Genomic DNA, 23,680 nt, shown 5'->3' with positions numbered 1-23,680 from the left:
AGTAGTTCCTCAGGATACACCCTCCATCAGTACAAACTGTCATAGTTTCCCTAAATCCAGCGGATAAATTTATACCATCTGAGATCATCTCCTCTACTCCTACCTCTGCATAGCTCAAATCTCATCTCTTTACTACACTGATGGTCTCATTCTCCATAAAGTTTGACCACTACAGTCCTCTTCATCCATCCTGATCCACCTCTTCACAGGTGACTTGTGTTGTCTGCTCCACGTTGTAATTTACTACTTACGCACACTGGCCCTTACAGATTTGACAATGATGAAATACCTTCTGCGGTGTTGGTCACAATGAAATGCCTTATGCTGAAAAACTACTCCTGGCTATAATACCTTGTTAACTAAATCAAAAAAGATGCCATCAGTAGCGAGGGTACATTTTGGACTCCGAGCTGTTCTCACACGCAGTGTAGCTCCCTCCGTATAAATCAATGTTTGTTTTGCAGTGTCTTTACACTTTTTTACTCCGATTAAAAAATAAATAAATCAAAATAAATCCCATTCACTGCTGGCATCACATCTGCTTTCCCTTTTTGCAATCTCCCTTTTAGAGCTTTTTCTAGATAAATATTTTTATGGCCTTACTATAGTTACAATGGTCCAAACCATCTTATTATGCAACCTGTTGAGACAACATTTTGAAAGCATGACAACTGGAAGCGGTGATGATGTATTAATTATTACAGTGTGAATAAGTAGCTTCATCCCTCTGATGTCCAAGGATGAGACTTTACATAACTTTTAAAGGGAACGGGAAGATTTCCATCCTTAGATTGCTCTTCAAGAGGCTTCTCCTGAAGTTCTCAAGTCTTGGCTCCTACTCTGCACAATTCCACCAACTTACTACAATCTCCCAGGCAATTTATGATTCTGGCAAGACTTAGTGCAATCTATCACTCGGGTGACAGACAGAACATAAACTGTATCCTGGCTGACATCACTGCTGTAGTCTCTAGTGAAGTCAGAAGAAACTATTACAAAACGAAAAACAATGCTGTCAGAAGTGCATGCTTTCTGCCACTCCTAGATTGCCATATTTCTTCCTCAACACAGGTTCTTTTGTTTAAAACAGACTTGCTTTATCCAAGAGGACTTTTACCATCGCTATTAACTGAAACACTCAAATAAAAGACTAAATAAAATAGTACAAAACAAGACTGAAAGCAAGAAAAGGGAGGTTGTCAGAATTCTCGAAGCAGCTGCTGTGCTGAAACTACATAAAATTTAAGTATATTTTTAACAACTAGTAAGGCCTTAAAAAAATTAAGTCTATGAACAAGCGATGAAGCTACTAGAAAATGAGCAAATGATTTGGTGCTACCAAGAAAAAGAGAAAATGGAGAGGACTACAATTTGCTAAAGGCATCATAAAATATATTCTGATCCTCCTAAAATGAAGTAAGGCTTTTACTTGGATCTAATTCACTATAACTTGCTACACAACAATTTAGTCTAGTTACATAGTGCTAACAAAACCTTACAGAAAGGTAATTAAAACAGGTGGACTCTTTGCATTCCCTAATTCTATAAGCAAGGCTACAGCAGGCTGCAGAAGAAACATATCCAACCCCCAAGGGAAACACACTTGCTAAAACATTCAAAAAACGAAGAAAGCCTTGGGTAAATGCCATTCATACATCAACATCAGAGATAGGTCATCAGAAATTCCAGCCTTTGTTTGAGGATAATGCCTCCTACCCAAGGAGAAGTCTCAATGAGGCTCGTCATTAACTACAGGCACATCCAAAGTATCACACAAGCGAGGAGGCTCTGCCCACCAAGACACCAACAACAAGGACGCCTGGCTTATCAGGTGAATCATCAAGGTCACAGGCATCCTCCCGTGTTCTCATTCCTCAAACAAACCAAAATGGAAGATAAATATTTGCATATAGCTGCTAAATCCAAAGACTCAATGCCCATTATTAAACACGAGTACGTAGTAGCTCATTACCACTGGTGAGAATCACCATTTTCCAATACACCAGTGGTTTGCTCAGGGATTAAAATTTCCAGAGGTAAAAAAGTGCAAAGTTGTCAGCTGCTACAGCTCATCGTGTCAGTCCCTTCTCCCCATTCCAGCGCTGGAGAAGACTTGCATGACAGCAGACTACATGAAGCTTGACACTTTTACCTCCCACCAATGACTGCAGCAGCCTAGAAACTTTTCCCAAGTTCCCTGCTATTCTGACAGACGTTTGTATTATTACCATATTCTTTCTAAACTGAGCAATTAATGCAACGCTGACTTGGCAACTCAATCAAACACAAAAGAAACCTGTCCTGTTTAGCTGCCTAACACATCCAAGCACAGGCAAAAATTTGCACCATTCTACCAAAGCCTCCCTTCCCACCAGAAAAGGAACAATAAGAGATTTTCTACAAAAATGAAATAACTTAATTAGCATGCATAAGTACTTACATCTATCCTTTAGCCTTCTGCCTTCCATTCCAGCCTCCTCTCATCTTCTCTCTCTTCCTCTTCTCCAATACCTTTATCCAGTTTTCCTCCTCCCTCTTTTCTTTTCGTTGTCCCTCATTTCCCCTCCACAAAGAGAAAGGTTCAAAATATCAAAGCAGCATCCTCTCCTCCATGGACACTGCTCCTTCTGTTCCTATAATGGCTTTTATAGTTTTTCTTCTTGCTCACTCACTGTTTCTGCAACCAAGATTGCGAGGTGCTCCCTTCAGCAGGGGCTTTTAAAGGCGAGATGCTTTGTTCAAACATTGCCTGCCCAGGGGCACGTAAAAGGAACTCTGAGTGCCCACCACACACACACACACACGGTTTATAATTTTTTCTAACATTATTAATACCAAAAGAATGCAGCCAAAATCACGGAATAAATGAGGACCAACATTAAAATATTTGTGTACTTGTTTACTTCTCTTGCTAATGGTTCTAATTACAGAGGCTACTGTGGTTTAGTAATTCACCTCTCAGGGTACAAAAATTACTTCTGAAAATTCAGTAATGCCTATGAAACTTTATTTAGAAAAAGAATAGGCTCAGATCGAAAGAAACGTACCCAGCCTGCATCCATGCCCAAGAAAGTAGACCACGGCAAAGGCAACCCATGAGGACATATGGAATTTCTTCACCATGATGCTACACAATGAAAAGTTGAAAGAGTGGAGCAAAGATCCTCAAATAGCATTTCAAACCAGAGAGAATACGCTGCAAATAGTATTAGCCACCAAGGCTATTCATTTAACAGGTTTCTGCTGCAGCTGAGGTGCACCAAGGAGCTTAGTAAAGCATTCAAAGGCCTGCCGGATCACATTACAGACAGCACTTTCATACTTATGTGCAATAAAGATTGAGTTTAACCTAAATATACATCCACTTAAAGCGACAGCTACCCTTTTAAAAGTAAAAATACTTCTGAACTTTTCTAAAAGTTTTCTTAAATCGTTTAACCTTGCTTGCAAAAGTTTCCGAGCAGTCTGGCATCATTACATTGTGCTCCTGTGCTGAAGATTACGTTCAAGACCAAATCTAGCTACACGTCTATGGGGAACTGGAACACCAAGCCTGTAGATGTACTGCAATGGTCTTTTTATCTAAATCAGTTTAAATAAATAGAATTTGCATCTGGCTGGAGACAGGGTACAGATAACAAGCATTCCTGACACACCAGTTGCAAAACCTGCACGCTGTGGTTTGAGACTTCTTCATTTCTGTAGTTCAAGGCGCCTGAATTCTGGTCTCCTCTACAGCCACAAAATCACCTAGCATCTTTTGCTATGATTTTTTACAGCAAGACGGCCTATGGCAAGGGCAACAGGCCTTGCTGGCATGGCTAACAAATTTATTCATGTTGGACATGCTGGTTTTCAAACACCATTTTAACAAACTTAAAACTTCCAAAGTGGCTTAAACTAAGAGAGCACCTCTCGAGCTGTGATGAAGGTACAGAAGAAAAGCAGTGGCAGGAAAAGAACCTCGATCAGTTGTAATTTACCCCAAAAAATCCGCTCAGATGATCCTTTTGATACCATTTTTCATTTTAGCCCCATAATATATCTAGCATGTGCAAAAATACAGGGTCAGGAGCATCCTCTACTCTTGCTATAGCAGGGTAACCAAAAGCATCACGGAATCAGAGCCTTCTGCAGACAATCCTTAGACTAAAAAACATTAATAATGTCTTATAAGCAAAGAAAGTCAAAAGGAAAAATAATAACGAACAGAAAACAGGGAAGGAGAAAAGCGAACTAAGACTTACGACACTGTGAATGACCACGGTTAGTCCGCAGTCACGGGGGACGGCTCTCGCAGGGATGAGCACCACTAACTGCCTAGACCTGCCCAGCAGCGACCAAGATGTAAAGCTGGTTTCCATGACCAACACAGGAGCTCTGCTACAGGTAGAACTCTTTTAGCCCAACATCCAGAACTCACAGGCTGGGGAATGGACACTGACACTGAAGATTACCACGGCTTTTCCCCAGGTTTAAGCAAACAGGGTCATCACAGACCTAACAGCCATCGTTATCTTGCACGAAAGCAGTTCCCACTTGCTTCTTCCTCGCCAGCACAAGCCGAAGCCTTCTCCTGACAAGCGCTTCTCTCCAACGATGCATACAGCGCTTGTCCTTAAAGCAATTACACAGGCTATGAGCTATTCACCGTGTCAACAACAATTTCTCCCTACAGACCGAAACGGCTTAGAAAAACAGGCCGCTGAAGTCTGCTTCCCTGCTGAAAAGCATTTCTTCACCTGAGCACACGAGAACAGGAACAAACAACAGCTCCTCTCCCGAGGCAGGGGATGGATGGAGAACGTGAAGCTGGTCTGTCCAACTCCAGCTAGTAAACACTAAACAACTGGCATCATTTGGGAAGAAGGATAGTAAACACGTTATAAACATCATTCATTTTTCCACACCTAGTGCAAGGCTATTGCTGCAAGCTTCTCAAAGTTATTTCAGTTTTACTGGTTTCTGGAAATAACTGGTTAAGCTACCGAGGCTCTGACAGCTCCCAGCTCCTCACAAATTCATGTTATGAGCTGTGGTTTCCTGTTTGTTATGTTTTCCAGTATACTTAAGACATTGACTTGAAATAAGTTACTTTGCCCCTGCCCCCCTCAGGTTGAGATTAAACTGTGTAAACATCTGTTTGAGGTAACAAGTTCGTCTTGCTTTCAGAAGAGGAAAATTGCCTAAATTCAGGGTCTTTATCGCATCCCTTTGTAAATATATACCTCCTATATTATTTTTTTTAATAAACCACTCCTCAATGAACATTTAAGTGTTCAAAAATAAGCTGAGAGAAAGCTTGAAACTCATTTTAATTACGCTTTGATAAAAGAGTCAACCCATTTCTTCACGCACTGAAAAGCAGTCATTTAGACTGTCATCTTAGCGAGTGAATTAATTTTCTTAAGAGCAGGTGAGAAAACGCGAACGATTTAAGTTAACGCTGAGCACCTAGTAAATGCTTGCAGCATGCTTGCAGCATTTACACAGGTTATGCATTATACCACCCTTCCTTTCGGGAAAAAGGTCAATCGCATAGTAAAAGCAAAATACTGTTGAGTCAGGACACCTGCAATCCAGCCCCAGTTCTGAAACCAGGCAGCTGCAAGTCCTTGGCCGTGCTGCTGAAAGCTTGTGACTCCGTTTAGTCATCTGCAAAATGAAATGTTCGGTGACACCACAAGAGCACGTCTGCGCACGCGTGCGAAGCGCGATCTTTGGAACAAAGAGGCTGTATAGATACCGTGGCTCAGCCTGGGGTGTTTAACAAAGTCGGGCCAGGTATTGTACATGGCTTATAGCAGTGAAAGGGTATTCCTGCGAGCAGGGTTTACTTTACTCAGGGTGGAGGATGTGTCAGTGTAAACCGTATTAACACACAGAATGCTCTACTAAGAATAGGATATAGCTAAAGCAGCAAAGGTATACACATGGCCTTTGAATAAACAACTTTGTTCTCCTTTTGGAAAGATTACAAAAAAAAAAACCCAAAAAACCCAAACCAGTGCAGGCAAATGCTCTCTGCTGAGCTGCTCTTTATTGGATGGTGATGTTCTGCTGCACTACAACACACATTGGATCTAATTACCCTAACAGAGTCACAGTAGGGATGCGCTAACTATATTGTCTCCAGTAGATCACCGGCAGGAGCTCTCTCTCCCTCTGCCGCACCAAATCTCCCCCGAAGCTGTGGAGCAGCACACTGCGACTAGCTGGCCAAGGAGCATCCCGAGCAAGCCAGAGGAAGAAGCCGCTGTCGGTCAAGTTGAGGTGGTAACAAGGAAAAGAGCGTTTCAACCTAGCAGGAAGAAAATCACTTGCTGCATGCTGCCGAGCTCAGCTGAGATGTCATCTGTGATCCTCGGATGATGAGATAAGCTGTCTGACATAAAATGGAAGCAAGGGAGCTGGAAGGAACCTTTTCTTGGTGTTGTAAATCCCGTAGCGTGATCCCCTTTCCTCTGACAAAGCTAGTGTGTGAGGTGCTTTATTCTCCCGGGACTGCACATGCATTTGGCAGATTGAGACATCTGTTGTACTTTTATATAAGATTCCAGTGCATTAGTATTATTTTTAAACATATCTGCTTCTGGAGCCCCGTTACACATAAGTTTACAAAACCTTTATGAAGAAAGGGTGTGAAAAGTTATATTTGAGAAAAATCTTTAGGTTTTCTGCCCTTTTTTTCAGCAAGTCATCCTTTACCTTCTCATTCTCTAGTGAAGTCTGCAGAACGTAGACTTTAACCAACTGTAAGCAAAAAGTATTCTATGTAACTACGTGCAAGATTTTGTACTTTCAGATGATGTTGGTAATTAATTTCTCTCTAAAAGTTACCGTACACGTCAGCCACCCCGGCTTCCCGTTGACAGATGAGGCGTATTAGAAGTCTGCCTTCTAATAAGCTATTGCACAAGTCTGGCAGGCTGATACACGTGATGCCTTTAGAAATCCCAGGTGTAAAACGCACTGATTTCACGGAGCACGCCACGAGGCGTTGCGGCTCAGCCCCGCCACTTGAGTTTCCAGTTGTGAAAGTGCATTGTATCCATAATCCTACCTAATGCACATTTTGGCTTCAGTGACTCTCACCAATAAGGTTTTTTTTTCTGTTGATAAGGCTATCGCAGCTATAGGGTTTTGTCTTTGAAATGTCCTTGAAATACAAGGAGTCAGAAGTTTCTTTATCATTACTAAATTAAAACAGAAGTTTCTTTAAAATTACTAAAAGAGATTCTCCTGGAAATGCATGAACCAAGTCACGGGGACAGAGACAGAAACTCAGAGTAACTCATGCCATCTGAAAACACAATCTATAATATAAAGTTATAAAAAAATTGTTCTAGGCCTCCCAAGAAATACAGTTCTGTTCATTTTTTTTATATTTTGCTACTCCAATTTTTAAAGTAGGTTCTTCACCATTTCACAAGGAAGTTGCGAGCAGTAGTGTTGCCAGGTTGTGCCAAAGAAAGGGCTTCTAAGAGACCTTCTCCCAAACATCAAGTTAAATGAGAAACAAGAAACCTTATTTCTTACAGAAACCAGTACATTAGACACAACAACAGCTGAAATTTTTATGGCAGAAACTCCTAAAACTTCAAGTTATGATTTTAGCATCAAAATGGAAATAGGTAGGAGCCAGCACTGGCATCTTTTTTTAATTCCACTGGGAAGCTTTTCTATTACTCGGTGCTTTCAGACTGCGTGCAATTCACCATTATGCTTGAAGCAAATAGGCAGTGCGAGGCAAGGCATGAAACGCTGAAGAGCTCCGTGCCAGAAACGACCAGCCCAGCTCACCAGCATGACTCATCACCCGGCAGCACGACCGGGCTCTCTCCAGCCCTATGCTGGGAGTTCAAAGCAATTCCTTCCCCCCCTCCCGCCATAAAACATCAGGGTCATTTTCTCAGCAGAATATCAAATACAAGAAAATCAATTATTTACGTCATTCTTTTAGTTGCAATTTGCAAAAAAAAAAAAATATTCACTGTATTTACACAGCACATGCATATCCACTACACTTGGAGCAGAAATGTCATTTAAACCATTCCAAGCAGAAATTACAGTCAATTCCAGAGATCCTGATGGGGTATAATACCCTAAATAAATGTTGTCAAAACATAAAAAAACCAGATGGATACCACGTGCATCTGTTGGAAGCAAATACAACCTTGCCCAGGATGAAAATCTTCATAAACAATAAAATAAAGCCCTGCATATTTTTAGCTTGACTAAGAGGATTACACAAGGGTTTTATGAAGACATTTACACCAGTATTGACAAACTACACAGTAGCAATATACCCACTTGTGTAACTGCAATACGTATAGCAGCCGTTCCTTTGGGAATTGCTTTCAAATACCAAGAGAAAAATGATGCTTCACCCATGACACAGCACTTACCTGGCAGGAGGGAAAAGGTGCCGTAGCAGCGTTACGACAGCGCTATCGCATCCACCAATGCTCGTTTCCTCAATGCCACAGTCCCAAGGACAGTACTTAGTGTAAGTCCCAAAGATAAGGGGACTATTAAGGTCTAGTGCCACAATTATTGTATTATAAAGCCTTGGGGTAGGGCTTCACTTACAAACTTCCACATTAAGATGCAGTTATTCAATTAAAGAAAAAGAAAAAAACCAAAAACAAAACACGCTACCAATCTGACACTTGGGTCTCACTGTACCCTAGTAACAGCTTCGTCACCATTAGTGAATTTAAGTTGAGCTGCAGCTGCAAGCTACATGAAGAGATAGGTTATAAAGCCTAATGGGAAATAATATTCTATAAATTCCATATATTTAAAAACAAGTTTGCAGTTTGAAGCAAGACAGAGAAATACAACACCGCCTTGTTCCCTCAGCTTCAGCTACAGCTTGCAATCTGGTTGCAGCTTATGGCTTTACATCAGCCATAATCAATATTTCTAAGTCATAAAGCGTCTGCCACGAGCAAGGCGGAACCGTTAACTACTACCCCACGTACACAACCACGGGCGAGTTCATCAGTCTACACTCCTTGAAGAATTGCTCAGCTGATCAACTTTACTCAAGCTGCACTTCAGGAAAACTCCTTCCTCTCCACCCCGGTTGTCAAAGTGCACCCAGCAGCCTCCTCTCTCAGTACGCCTGTTGATAAAGTGATATTCAAATGCAAAACCAGATTTTTAAAAGATGCTAATTACTGGCAGCATCTTAATGGCTTCATTAGAAACTAGAGCTCTCCATCAACGCCAGAGATCATGCCAGTACGTCAAGGAAAATAAACATTGGTTTCTTTTATTAAAAAAGGTATTTCTTCTTTAGGTATTGCCACAGCAACAAAAGTAGAGAGCACAACTCAAGGATTACAGTATTTCTTTTTTCAAAGTATCATTATTAAATATACACACCTCAATAAGCAGCAGGGATTTTTCAATATGTAAGTATCCATTTTCTGAAGGAAGCATTACAAAAAAGCAAGGGCATTTTGCTGCTCTGTCACGACTCGCTCCCCAGGTTTAACTTTGGATTAAAAGGTCCAGTATCTGCGCTGACTAGAAAGGATCATTTTGTGGTTAAAACACGGGGTTACACATCAGAAAAATCTTGGATATGTTTTCAGCTCTGCCATAAACATCTACTGAGATGCTGAGCGAGTACAATTAAGCCAAATCAGAAAAAACACTCTTCCTTGAGAATCTGAGAGTAATTCTGTGATAAGAGTGAACTGTACTACTTATACCATGGAAATAGATCATAATTATTTCCAAATAAACTAATGTATGAAATGGTTAATTCCTAGTGTTCGCTTGTGTAGACAACCTGACTTTTCTCAATTTTTAGGAAACAATCATATGTACACAGGTGAAGTATTTCCATTCTAACACTTTCTCATCACTCTGCTGTAATTCAGCTTTTTCAGAGAAATATTTTCAGATTTGGTGGCTGAAACTTCTGCCTCTGAAGTTGGTTTGGACTTTTTTCCTTTTTGGTTGAAGGAGTGTTCCGGGGGGCAAAAAAACCACCTAACAGCCCCGGAGAGCCTGTCAAGCTAACAACCAAAAAATGTCTACCGTTGAATTTCCAGAGTTGGCCTTGAACTCCAGGGGCCTTTAATCTATCGAACAGAAACGGTAGTACTTTCATATCTCACCAGAAATACTAAAGATAAATTCAAATTAATTTAGTGATTGTGAAGCTCAACTACCATAGCTGCAAGGACTATAGAAAAAACAATGGAGCAATTCATAGAATTTCAAATTCAGTGCAACAACTCGAGTATCAGACCATACAAATGAATGATGAGGGTAGGAAAAAGCAACGTGAGCCACTGACCAATGCTCAAGCAAAATCCATCCTTTGCTCTAAGATAAGCGTCCTGATGCAACAAAAACAATATATAATTGCGCAATAGTATTTACAGGCATCAAAGCAGTGCCAGAGTGGAGCAAAAAATTCCAGCTCTTCTGCAATGAAAAGGTAGTAACATTATTTAGGCAACAGTTTTTATGTACATTCTTAAATATTTAGACCTCTATGCCATGAACACAAATTACTCATCTGGGACAGGCTGCAAGTGAATGTTGTTTAACAGATATCACCAGCTTCAATAAGTTAGGCTTACATGAAAAATAGTTAATAATCCTCAAGTTGGCTATTAAATACTTCCCACTACTTATGCAGCACATACTAAAGAAGTGGCTAGATAGTAACTGAACAAATTCCCATTAAAACACAAATACAAATGCCATATTTTAAAATTATGTGGATACAGTGACAGCTATATTTGCCCAGCTCATGGTTGACTTCACTAAGGGTCTATTGCGGAACACAGACAGCTCACCCAAAGCGATTTTCATAGCGAAAGTCTAAATATTGAAATATTATTTCCTCAAAACTTTTGGTAAACTGTTGTAGCTGCATAAGACCCATAGTCCAAAATTTATTCAGGCTAACAGTAAAGTGAAGCTAGAACTGAAAAAGAAGAGAGCGTATAAAACATTATATGTTTGAGAAAACAGGAGGGTTTTCAGCCATTTTTCCTAAATTTTTTTTACTGTAAATATACACTAACTCGTTACTCAAATATTTATCTCAACACTTCATGCCTATGAAAACTGCTGATACACTTTTAGTCTGAAAATCCTTAATCACAAGCATGCCAGCAATAAACACACTACAGTCCATATAAGTTCTTACGTGACATCTTATAAGTCTGCCTCTGCTTGCAACAAGGATTCTTTGAATTTAAAGGCAGTTGAAGACAGAACTGAAACACAGCTTGGGTGTATCAACCCAACAGGAATCAAGATAAGCAAAATGCAGACCACATATATTATTAAATATTATGCTTACATGACTAAAAAAAGTGTACCAAATATCACATTACACTACATTTCAGAGGTAAGACAAGAAATGACACATGTACTTGAATCATGGCAGTCCCTCCCTAAGTAGCTTATTTGTTTGTTTAGTTTCAGGCACAATGGGAGCTTGGGCTAATTCAGGTTGCCTGTTACTACCTCATTATAAATACTAATTACTGCTATTACTTACTAAACGTTTATTTGGGTTAACCTATAATGCAAGCCAAGATGCCTTTTCAAGTCTATCTCAGACGCCCAGCAGGAGCAGTTGTGATTCCAAAGCAAGTGCAAAGACAGTATTTTATACAGACGTTCTTCTCCTCTCTAACAAGCACTAGATTTTTAGGGAGAATTCCAGTCCTTCGGTACACCAAAAATCCTTCAGAAGGATGCATTCGTTGTGAGAAGTAATTCACCCAAGTCTTCACCCACAGCAGCATGAGGATAACTCTTAGGAAGTGCAGGCAGGGCAAAGCCTCTTGGGGAGGGGAGAAGGGGGAGGCAAGTTCAACTCCTCTCCCTTTAAAAAGTGAGGACTTTGGTTTAAATTACCTAAGTAATGTTTTGCAGTTACGTTCAAAGTGCTTTGCGATCAGCTAATTAATCCTTGATACAGGGAAGTGACACACTTGTTAATTTTTGATAGGAGTAAAATCAAAAAGGAGGACAAGCAAATTACTTAAGCCAAAAAAATCAGGTTTCAAGCCATTTCAAACTAATGAAACATAAAATGTTCTTTAGCAAACAGCAGCACATCCTCAGTCTGAAGACAAGCAATCACCAGTTCGTTCAGACCCTTCTGTACTGACTTAACAGATAACGTTTTGATAATTTTTATCATTTTATAGCATGACTGACTGAAATAGGTACTAAAAATGAGGCCCGAGAGCTCTACCCACCAGTGAGAAAAAAAAAACAAAAACCCTGACAAAAACCAGATAAGTTATTCTGTAGACAGCAATATCTAGTGATTTCAATCCAACTAGCTTCTGCGTTTCCGAGTTCTGTGTTTCTTCAGCAAATCTGTGCCTGTGCATCAGCCAGCCACATCTCCGAGTACATGCATACTAATTTTCTCCCACATGAGAATTCTCATAGGTCATTTCAGAGGAAAAAAGATAAGGGCTTTTATTTCTCTTTTTTTTAATGAGGATGAGGTTCAAAATGGCCAGGTACACAAAACCTGTGATGTATGCAAGGAGCTTACAGAGATAAGACTATTCATAACATTTTCAGGGACCTTGAACCGAGTATGTGGTAGCCTTATGCAGCAAAGTAGGAAATGAGCCTGGAATAAACAAAGCTTGGTTTCAATACTCAAGGGGGAAAAAAAAAATCTCTGGAAACACAACCGACTGCAAAAGAGGAGAAAGACCATCTTCATTTTTGACAATCTGCTGTGAACAGGGGGATGGAAAGAGCTCAAGGCTCAGACGAGGAGTCTTGACGATATACATTTACAGGCACCGATGCCTGACCTTTCTACGCAAGTGATCTAATCCCCTTGCAAAGCATCGCAGTGTCTTCCCCCAGGTGCAATGCTGTTTTATTCCATCTCTACCACATGTTGCTCTCAAGACCACATTATAAGAATTTCAAGAACCAGCTGAATGCAACCGCTGGATTAGGAGAGGAACCTCTGCCACCACCTGAAGAAAAATTCAAACCCTTTGAATATGTTTGAGTCAAAATGATGGATACTTCCACTCCACCCTGCCAGTGAATGACCGTCCTGCCACGGGTGGATCAATCTACAAGGATCCTATTAGCATTTTTGTAAAGACCATCTCCTTTTCACTGCTCAAGAGTAAAGAAGCAGCTCTCCTTCTGCTTTCCATCTTTGTATTCTCTACCATGACCCTTCCTCGCTTGCACTCTTTCATTATCTTCTACTGATGGAGAAACAGAACAGCCTTTTAGAAATTTCCAGCACTTGGAAGACATAACTTCCACTCATCACAACAGAGAACACTTAATCCGACAGCCTGTTCACGTGTTTGAAGTTCCAGATAGCCGTTTTTCCCTGCTAGGAACACAAGGACTACCTTCCTTGTGCAGAAACCTTTGTGGACATTGAGAAATGCCTTCTATCTACTTAAGTCATCTTCTGAAGGTGGAAACTACTTGCTGATTAAATCCAGTTTGCAGCATATCACAATTTCCTAAATTATTTCACCAGCAAGGGCTGATGAGAACAATAGCTCTGTGCTGAGCCACATGCATCATTCTGTGGGTTAGGAGAGAACTCATTTAGTGCTCTAAATCTCATTACAACTTGCTGATCGGGATGTAAAATATGCACTTATCTCTGAACTGAAGGCTTTTAAACAGCTTGAAACAAACTCAGCTCTTCTGTCTTCAAGTAGCAATTGTTTCTTATTCCTCACACTTTGGGAGGCCTATCTGAAGAACTCTCTTAGTAAACAAATTAAAATTATATTGCTATATTGGATTTAGACAATTTAAACCAAAATCTAAATGCTGTAGACCAACTGTTCAAAGACTAAACGCAGATACAAGGGTCAAATACCGGATCTCCAAATTTCCCCGTGGCACGCTGGACAAGCCTGTGCCCATCTGTGAAATGGGAATACTTGCCTACTCCCCAGAGATGGTGCTTACACTTATAAAAAGTCCCCAGTAGTCTCTGGACAGTGAGGGGCTTTGTTTCAACAAGCAGGAGTTCTCAAAGGTGCATAAATTTGCAGCAAGACATGACTCTGGGGGCAGATGGAGTGGTGCAATAGCCCTGACAGCGCTGTGCTGCCAAACACCCAAGTGCAGCAACCTCCGGTAGATTTAGTATCAAAGTTTCCCCTGTCAGCAGACTAATGGGCAGTACAGAGGGAGGAAAACATTTCCAGGCTAGTATTCTTTGGGGGTTTTGTTGCTTTTTTAAAATTTTTAATGGCTGTTCTGTGTATTTTCCCCTCACACTTTAAACCTCTGCAATGAAACTTAAATCTTGTTTAACTAGATTCATTTAAACTGTTTTTACAAACCCCGAAGAGTTTATTTCCAGCTTGCTAGTTGCACGCGAAACGTATGAATTACCGAATGTAGGTATTTTCCAGTATCCAGGAGGAAACGCGAGAGTAAAAGCATGCTTCTTGTTTTTAAAATACCTCCTTAAAAAAGCCTTCAGAAGTTATTTAATACTGTTTTCAAGAAGTCCGCGGTATCTCTGTAATCATACATTCTGTGGCAAGAGTAGGAATTCAGGAATCCAGCTCTCCTTGCACGTAGCACCATACATGCGCACCTATAAGCAAGTCAACAACCGCAGCGACAAGCAGGGCTGTTCTAAGTTTGGGAACTAAGGCTGCAGGTTTTTTGGAGGCCAGCAGCAGCAACGTGTTTCTGCTTTTTTAGCAATGTACGCACACGCTCGGCCTCCCAAACCAGATTCTCCCTCCCTGCCCTTCTACTGGATGACATTTCTCCCCGGCAGGACTTGGTCATCAACCTTTCTGCACCCCAAAATGAAAAACCCGGTGCTGTCCCTGCCCCACCTAAAAAGCACACCACATTCTCCACAAACCAGGACATAAAAGCAATGTTTATTCTCCTTCTGCACCCCCCAGCCCTGCTGACCTGGCCCGACCAACCTATGACACTGCACCACCTCCCTAACAGCGAATGCCAAAACCTTTGCTCCCCGTCTTCCACGCTCACCCCAGCTTCCCAAAGCAGGACTCGCCACACATCCTCATCCACCATCCCCATCCTCACTCCTCTACAGCCTCAATCAGAGGCACAAGCACACCTATAAACCCCAATTTTACAGCTCTTTGCATGTGCTGACAACTCCCGAGTGCCGCCATGAGGACCCACCTACACCGAGGGTCCCGCAATAGCTTGCTCACATTCGGCATCAGGAATTACCGCCTTCATGTCGCAAAATATCCCGTTTTGAAGTAGTCTGCATACCACGAGCGTACGCATGCCACGGTTTGGGAACCTCTGCTCTAAAGAATGAAAGCCATCAGATGCCTGTCATCAGAGCTACTTGTCAATGACGCAGAGACTGCTGGAGCCAAGCCTCTTGAGGTTTGCTGGCAAATTCAAGGGAAGTTGCACCCAATTTAATAAATCCACATATACAACCAGAGCGGTCGAGTGCATCAGGTACTTGAGAATAACCTGTCAAGTGCCTTTTACCTTTCACTAACACCCTGCTACTTGGGCAAATTATCCAATTGCTGTGATTCTGTTTTATTCACCTGAGAAAATGAGTGCAAAAATTGAAATAATATTTCTTTGTCTTGCAGGGGCATTACAAAAAGTAGCCAATACATGTGCGATGCTCCGTTCCTATCAAAAATGAATGTCATAAAGCAGCTTATCATCTAAAAACATCAGAAGAAAATTAAGTAGGTTGCAAAATCAAGCACTAAAAATTATAGAGTAACAGATTTACGATCATCTGTGCAACCTTAATCCGTTCCACTTTGTTAGTCCAACCCATACAGTGAGTAAGTCAGAGAATCTATGGAAAAATATCATGTGGCTACAAAATTATAATTACAGTTGCATCTGTTTTTCCTAACTTTTGAATGTTCAGCTTTACAAATGAAATAGCTTTTTGATTTAATGGAACTTCCCGGGTTTTGCTTCTAGTCTGCAATATCAAACTGTACTTTTTTTGATATGCTGTATTGAAACATATTTCATCCGTAACAGTATCAGAAAACTATATTAAGTTATCACATTATGTCACACGGAAACAGATGTAATTAATAGAATTTAGGTAGTTTATTTTTCCATTTTCACTGTATTTGAAAAATAAACTAGATTAAAGTACATTTACCAGATAGCTTTGTATATACAATATTGTTTCCATTTCCAACAACAACAAAAGTGTAAAATCAGGCCAAATGCTATTTTCAATGGCATTTTTAAATTCATTAAAGCTTTTTTTCATTTATTTTGGGCCTTCAAAGGAATTATCACCATTACATCTTCAAACACACAGAACTTCATGCCAACTCCGTCAAGTCTGGGTAAACTGTTTTAAAGGTTAAGGACACAACTATTAATCTAACTGTCAGAGGTGCTGGGATCCCACAACTTCCACTATGCCTTCAGTGGATATTCCACACTGAAGGCAATCGGATTACACTAAAATATGAATCTGGAAATGCCATTTCAGACACCCAGGGAAAATTCACATAGAAGTTTTTTCACAAAGAACACTTAAAAACAACCTCTATAGAAAAATATTTGCTGGGACAATAGGATACAGCTGAAAGAGTACCAAAAAGGCTTGCAAACAGTATAAATACAAAGCATATTCTAAAACGCTGGATTTTCATAACCTTAGTTTAAAAGGAAGCAAGAGTTACGTGCTGCCAAAGGCAGAGCTGGTTTCAGTCCCTATTCCTACCCTGTGAGTCAGAGAGGCCCGCATAACATGGTGTTTTACCTGATCCTTCACCAGCGGCTCTTACTTATTCCATAAACCAATATTCTTAAAATGACATTTGGAGACACGAACAGAGGTATTTTACACATCAGTTCCATTCCAAGAAATTCTAACTACTCATACAATAGCAAATTAGGCTTCACACTAATTACATTTCAATACACATTGGGACTTTGTGCTCAGCTTTACAGTAAGTTGAGATATAAGCACATTGTAAACGCTAAAGTTTCATATCCTTAACAATACTGTGCATGCAGTATTTCACTATTAAATTTGAACTTACAAGTCGTATAAGAATGCAGCATGATCTACTGGGTTCTGCTATAAATGTTTCTGCTATAAATGTTCCCAGAGTGTCCAGTTATCATTCCTTCAAGCCTAACGCAGCATCTTCCATCATTAAAAAATACTTGTCTGGTATTCACCTTTCAGCTGAGCGCCATTCGCAAGTGGAGCATGGAAGAAAGTCTGGTGAACTCATCCTGCCAAGCTTCCCTGTTAAAACTCTGCTTGGAAGTCTCTGCTCATAAAAAAGAAACAGGTAGCATAACTGCCAGCTGTTTACAGAATTACTGGGAAGACCCAGAACTCATCTTGTCAGCAATCACATTTAAGAAATGCATGAAAGACAAAGGGATCAAGCTTACACACCCAGTCTACAACAGGTTTAACTCTAGCTAGTTGTTTATTTTCACGCACAATTTTTCCAGTATGATTTAAAATAACTGGTCACAAGCATGTGTCGAAATCCTTTTCAGGTTAGTCAGACTTTTGTTAAAAAAACCAACTTCAAAGACAGAGGCTGACTAGCACTTCCACTAAAAAGTTCATCTCTCGTTCAAGATCTCTGAAGTATGTTGACAAAACTGGATGCAAAGTTTCAGATTAAGAGCAAAATACAGGCTCTGGGGGAGAGGAGAAGAAGAGAGGGAGGATAGGTAGTAAGTATGGTATTCACAAGAAATAAGAAGAAAGAGAAGTTAAGCAGTCCACGCTGCAAGATTTCTTGTACAATTTACACATGAATCTGATTTAATGGTCTGAAATGTCCAGGGCTTTTCTCTCCTATTTCTTCAATCCAGGAGTTATATAATGTTAACAGAAAAGGAAAAATAAAAGAGAAAAAGATACTTAGTTTTCATTGTTAAACTCTCAGCGCAGGTTTACTAAAAGATTATAATACCTACTCTTTTTTTTTTTATTATTGAAACAGCAAATACTATTCTGAAACCTTCTGGACAGGGGACCACTGTGCTGTGGGCTGGAATCGCTCTCCCCTCCCGAGGCCTTTATTTCCAAAGACAGCATACGCTGCATACAGGAGAAAACACTAACATTAGGTGTATAACTTTATCAACACCTAACCATTGAGATATGCGTGATACCATTTAATGTCATTAGATCCCGGGGTAGTGTTGTGATCTAAACTTATCCCTCCATTCACAATCAGGATCTGAATTCCACATATGTGGGAAAGCTACTGATTTGTTTGGGTTTTAAACAGTTCCTCATTCATAACTTCATCACACAAATCCAAGAGACAAGCCTACTTCTTGCCTTGCCTGGCATATTGCCTTATTTTTGAAGTCTTCACACTCTGAAAATCCAAAAAAATGAGACCCTTGGGATTTCAGATGTCACGTTAAAAAAGGGGGGGGTGGGAATTAAGCCAAAGAAACACTGTTTTGAGCTTGTTTCATAGCATATTCCATGATAGCTAATTAAAAATAAACACAAAATAAACATAAATAGCTCAAAATAGACATTTTAATGATTTATGTTCCAAAATAGCTAGTTGCAGGATCAGCCTTGACTGGGACATTTCTGACACTTGTTTAAAACAGGACCTAACGCTTAAGGATCTTTTCCCTCTGCAGAAAAACACAAACACATCTAAGAGCCCCTCCACTGATCAGCTTTAAGAAGCTGACAATTTGTGGATCCTTAAAGCAAAATATGGATACTGTAGAGTTCACTAACCAAGGCAAGCCAGCAAACTGTTGATGTATATATTCACCGCACTGTCTTCCTTTCCTAGATCAGCTTCCTGTAACTCACCAAATTGCATCGGCTTCACTAAATCACGGCAAATCTCTGCGTGGACACACACTGGTTTAAACATGACTGCCAGGGTAGCTTACCTCAGCTTACAGAACATAATAAACCAGTAAGCAGGTTTAAACAGATTTAAGAATATCTATGTGCAGATTTACCTAAGTTGGTTAACAAATCTACCTAGTTTAGGCCACGCAACCTTGTCCCTCGGACCCAAGCACTTGGGTGAGGATTCTCACTGCAAGGTCTGCGCACAAAATCCCGTCCTCGCCTTTCCCCCACTCACCCAAGGGCATCTAAGGGAAACATCCCGCTGCTCCTTGTGCCGAGACGCGCTGGAGTTGCTTCCCAGTCAATTGGGTCAACTGCACGAGAACCTACCTATCTTTTCAGGGGAAACAGTAGGAACAGTATTGCAGGATTATCAGCGCAGAAGCTATTTAGCCTGCCTTTTCCCTGCGGAGCATGCTGGCACTAGCCCAAAGCCAAGCAAAGCCTAGTTTCTAACCTACATTCCCAGCCAGGTAAATTAGTTCAGGCTTAAAGAACCTCCAAACCAGTTCAGCAGTTTTCTCCTTTGTAAATGACAGTAGCCCAGGCAAAGCGCATGGTGCTGACACATCCTTTATACCTAGGACCAAGCCTCCGAGTGCTTTAAAATTTGTCCCACAGCAAAGCCGCAGCATTTCAAATGGTCAACTTTACATGGAGATGCTGCCGTAGTGGTAAAAACCTGTTCTGCATCACCCTGACTCACATGTGCAAGGCAAGGTATGCAAAGAGTTGAAGCCGTTTACGAGCAAGCCATAATTTTTAATATTGCAGCTACAGGCAAACATCCTATTCCAGATCCTGCTGCGCCAGGGGAAGAGGTTAAAGCTCCTGGCTGTTCTCAGGCCGATCAGCAGAGCTACTCCTGTGAATCCTCCCTCGCCCACCACGGCTCCGACGGCTGGATCAGCCCCAGCAGCGAGGAGGCAGGCAGAGGGCTCAGCCAGGCATCGGCAGCACGACAGCAGGCAGTCACCTCCCAAAAGACCAGAAAGCGCTGGTTCGCTGCAATTATTAAAAAAAAAAAACCAAAAAACTCCATATTTAGGCTGCTAACATGCTGTGACTACCAAGTCTCCTGCTGCCCACCACCGTCCAGCTGCTTCCCCATCACAACTCCAGTCCTCTACCTCTTTAGGTTTAGGCTGGAAGTTTTTGGAAGCAGAGTCCACTTTCGCTCCACTTTTGCGTCACTCCTACCCCACTGCAAGCCCGGTCCGTGCCTGGGGTTCCTGGATGCTGCAGCAATATAAATAACATAGAACCGCCAATAAAAATTGCTTGTTTGTATCTGCCAGCAATTAAAGCTTATAGGTAGAAGCAGTGGCCGCGTGCTACGGGGTATTACACACCGTGTTGGCCTTTCAGGAATACCTGGTTAAAATATCTACCTGTTAGTCCAAGCCCTTCCTGCTTAAAATCTTGTCTTTAAAGGCAGAATCTAACTTTAAAAACTATTTTTTTTTTATTCCTCCCCTTTGATCAAAGAGATAAGAACCACGCTTCAAAGAAACACAGTCAACCAAGCAAAACAAGAATAACTCGTCATATAAACAGTTTCCTTATACAAAATATACTGTTTTTCAGCTGGCAAACTATTTATGCAGGAGACGGGATATTTTTAGTAGTAGCACTCACACCTTCCTTTCTGACAATCCCTGCAAAGTCTCATGCAAATTACCCCCCTCAGATTAGCAAGCAACAAAGTGCTGATCTCCAGCAGATCTGTTCCTTGAAAATATGCTTATATCATTAAGTAAGCCTAATAATCCTAAAGGCTTCAAATATTTGTAACAGCCCACCCAACAACCATGCCAAGAGACCCAAGACAAGAGGGCACATGTTCCCGAATGCAGACTTTTACAACGTGAGAATGACAGCGATATTGCTCCAATAAATCTACAGTGGAAGCGTATGACTAATTGTATGAATTAGTCATGCAGTTGTGAGCATGTGTTGTAGCATTATCAGAGGGCAAGGCTCGGGGAAAACACGCACGCTAAAAATCAAAGTCGGCCCGCAGTGAATAAGAAGTAAAGGCCTGCCTTCTGAAGAGCCAAACCCCCCGCTCGCCTCTCAGGAAGCCTATTTGTTTTGGAAGCAAGGATTTGTGCTGCCATATTGTTTGGCAACGTGTTTCAAACAAGATACCCATCTTGAGCAAATAAGTTGAGATTTAACATTTCATCATGCCCATCGGCTTTGAGCCAGGTGCAGTATTGCCAAGGTTACTACTGTTTATTATCTACCATCAAGAGCTGTTTGTCCCCTTAAGTGGCAACTTGAACTTTAATCATTTTCAGAAAACAGCGCTGCAAAGCTGCGGCTACTGCACCACTTACCAAGCTTCTCTGCAAATTTGTGGCTTTGCATCCATCTTTTCCTGGTTTACAATGTTTCTCTCCCTGCCGCTCTGCAAGAGGCCTACATATATAGCTACAGATGCACCACATACTATGTATACTTCCATATGTAACATATATTTTCTACTTTCTCTTGTGTAAGAAAGCTGATGGCCACAGCACAAAGAGTTCAGAACACATACACGTTTGCTGAAATATTCTGCAGGCAGAAGATCACAACCTCTAAACTGCAATGGGACAGCGTGTTTCCAGAAAAGTAAACGAAGCATCTTTTCTGTTCATATAAATTTACCATCTTGCTACTAGGACTCACCAGGTATATTACTCCTTATATATATATACACACACATGCAAAGTTTACACACACACATGCATATATATGTATATCCTGCTAGCCCACACAAACCCAGCCTTTTTTTTTTTTTCAGCCTAAACCAGCAACACAAAGAATACAAGCCACGAGACAGGGTGAAGAACATACAAGCACCACCCACACAAGTCCAAATTTCCAGTTTTAATATACTTTGCTGTGTCACTCTTTTTTTTTTTTTTTTTTTTTTGGCTATGCCTTATCTGGGTAGTGAAAATTTGATATCTACTGTATGCCGATTAAGCTTCCAGCGGAAGCAAGCAGCAGCCCCAGACGGTGCTCCACACCTTTCCACCTTTGCAAACGCGCTCTTTCGGGTGCAAAAAAAAATCGGGACATCATCACCCAACACGCACGACCCAGTTCTCAGCCACCGAAAGGTCAAAACGCACCTAGGAAACTGGAGGGCTTGAGCGTGTCTAGCAACCTACATCGGAAGGAAACAGCCTTTCCGCAACAGATTTTTCTACCATTAAATGTCATATTCCCCCAGCTAGAGCCCCCCCCGCTGCACAAACCAGGGCTACCACCTGCATATGCACCGTCAGGTATTTGGGGTTATTCACAATCTGCTGCTGGTCCATGTCTCTAAGAGAGAAACGAAGCAAATTTAGGGCAAGCACTCTGCTAGGAGCTGGGAGGCGGACGCCAGCTTCGCCACCAGCCTCCTGCAGAGCCCCCCCAAGCCTGGAAGCCCAGGCACCCCTCCGAGGAGCCTGCTTCCCCACACACCTTACCTGACAACCCAGCCTTTCCTCGCTCCGATAGCCCCAAAACCCACCCGGTACCTCACGGCCACCTCCGGCTCTCCCTGACGGACCGACCGACCGTCTGCCTTTAGCGCTGAACTTACTTGCCTTCGCTGACAACCAGAACCGCCCCGTCGGGGCTGGGGGGTGGTTTTGGGGGACACAGACCGGGGGGCGGGAGGGGGACACGACGACGACGACACACGATGCCACACGCAGACAAAGAGCTGTCACCTAAAACGCCACCAAAAGGAGCGTCCTGCCTGCCCGGTGGGGGGGTGTCCGCGGGCCCCCGCAGGCCCGGCCGCGGCCCCGCTGCCTCCCCTCAGCCATCTTCCAGCCGGGAAGGGGCTGGGGGGGGGGGGGGGGGGGTGTAGGAAAACTGCTTTTTCACTTTTTTAATCAACTTTAAATTAATATTAATAAGGGGGGGAGGGGTATTTAGGAACGGAGGGGCTCCGCCGCGCAGGGTCCCCCGGGGCGGCCCTCCTCAGCCCCCCGCGGGGGAAGGAGGACGGGGGAGGCGGGGGGGGGAGGCCGCGGCGCCCCTCCGCGCTCCGCCCGCCGCCATGGCAGCCCGGGGCGGGGGGCCGGGCCGTCCCCCGTCCCCCCGCCGCGCCCGCCCCCGCCGTGACAGCTGCGCCTCCTCGCAGGCCGGGGGCTGCGGCGGGCGGCGGGGGCCGGGGGCGGCGTGCCGGCCCCGCCAGACACACCCCCGCCCTGCGCGGCGGGGCAGCGGGGCACCCCGGCCGGCCTCCCCCCCCGCCCGCCCGCCCGCTCGTTCGTTCGTTCGTTCGTTCGCTCGCCCGCCCTCCCTCCCGCCCTGCCGCCAGCTGCGGCGCGGCCGGGCGCCACTCACCTGCCGCCGCTGCCTGGGTGACAGCCGCCTCCCCCCGCCGGGGCTGAGGCCGCGGAGCTCAACGGGCAACGCGACAGCGACTCCCCCGGCCAGGCGGCGGGGGCGGCCCCGGGGGGGGGGAGGTTGTGTGTGTGTGAAGGCTGCCGGCTCGCAGCAACCCCCGCCGCGATCGCGGTGACCGGAGCGGTGGCGACAGCGGACGCTGCTGGGGGCCCCGGTTCCCGCTGCGGGGCTCCCGGGCACCCCGGGGCCCCTTGCCTGGGCGGCGCGGCGCGGCTGCGGGGCTCCGGCTCGCTCGCCGCTCTCCCTCCCGGCGGGACGGGGCGGAGCTGGGCACGGAGGACGAGGGGGGCGGTGTCGGAGGAGGCCGCCGCGGCCCGGCCCGGATCCCTCCTCCTCCTCCTCCTCCTCCTGCCTCAGTCGCTGCCGGCCGCCATCTTCCTTCTCTTCTTCCCCCCC

The 23,680-nt window shown here is 43.1% G+C and overlaps 1 protein-coding gene across 2 annotated transcripts in view; it reads right to left on the bottom strand.

Annotated features, from left to right (window-relative positions):
• Positions 1–23,283, bottom strand: part of NCOA1 (nuclear receptor coactivator 1) — a 187,150-nt gene extending 163,867 nt beyond the window's left edge. For both annotated transcript variants that reach the window (XM_050893741.1, XM_050893742.1), the window contains exon 1: positions 23,222–23,283. The gene's annotated coding sequence lies outside the window, so the exon portion shown is untranslated. The remainder of the gene's footprint in view (positions 1–23,221) is intronic.
• Between the last annotated feature and the right edge of the window lie 397 nt (positions 23,284–23,680).

Source organism: Gymnogyps californianus, chromosome 3, assembly GCF_018139145.2.
Source record: "Gymnogyps californianus isolate 813 chromosome 3, ASM1813914v2, whole genome shotgun sequence".
NCBI lineage: Eukaryota > Metazoa > Chordata > Aves > Accipitriformes > Cathartidae > Gymnogyps > Gymnogyps californianus.
This window is presented reverse-complemented; position numbering and strand designations above follow the sequence as displayed.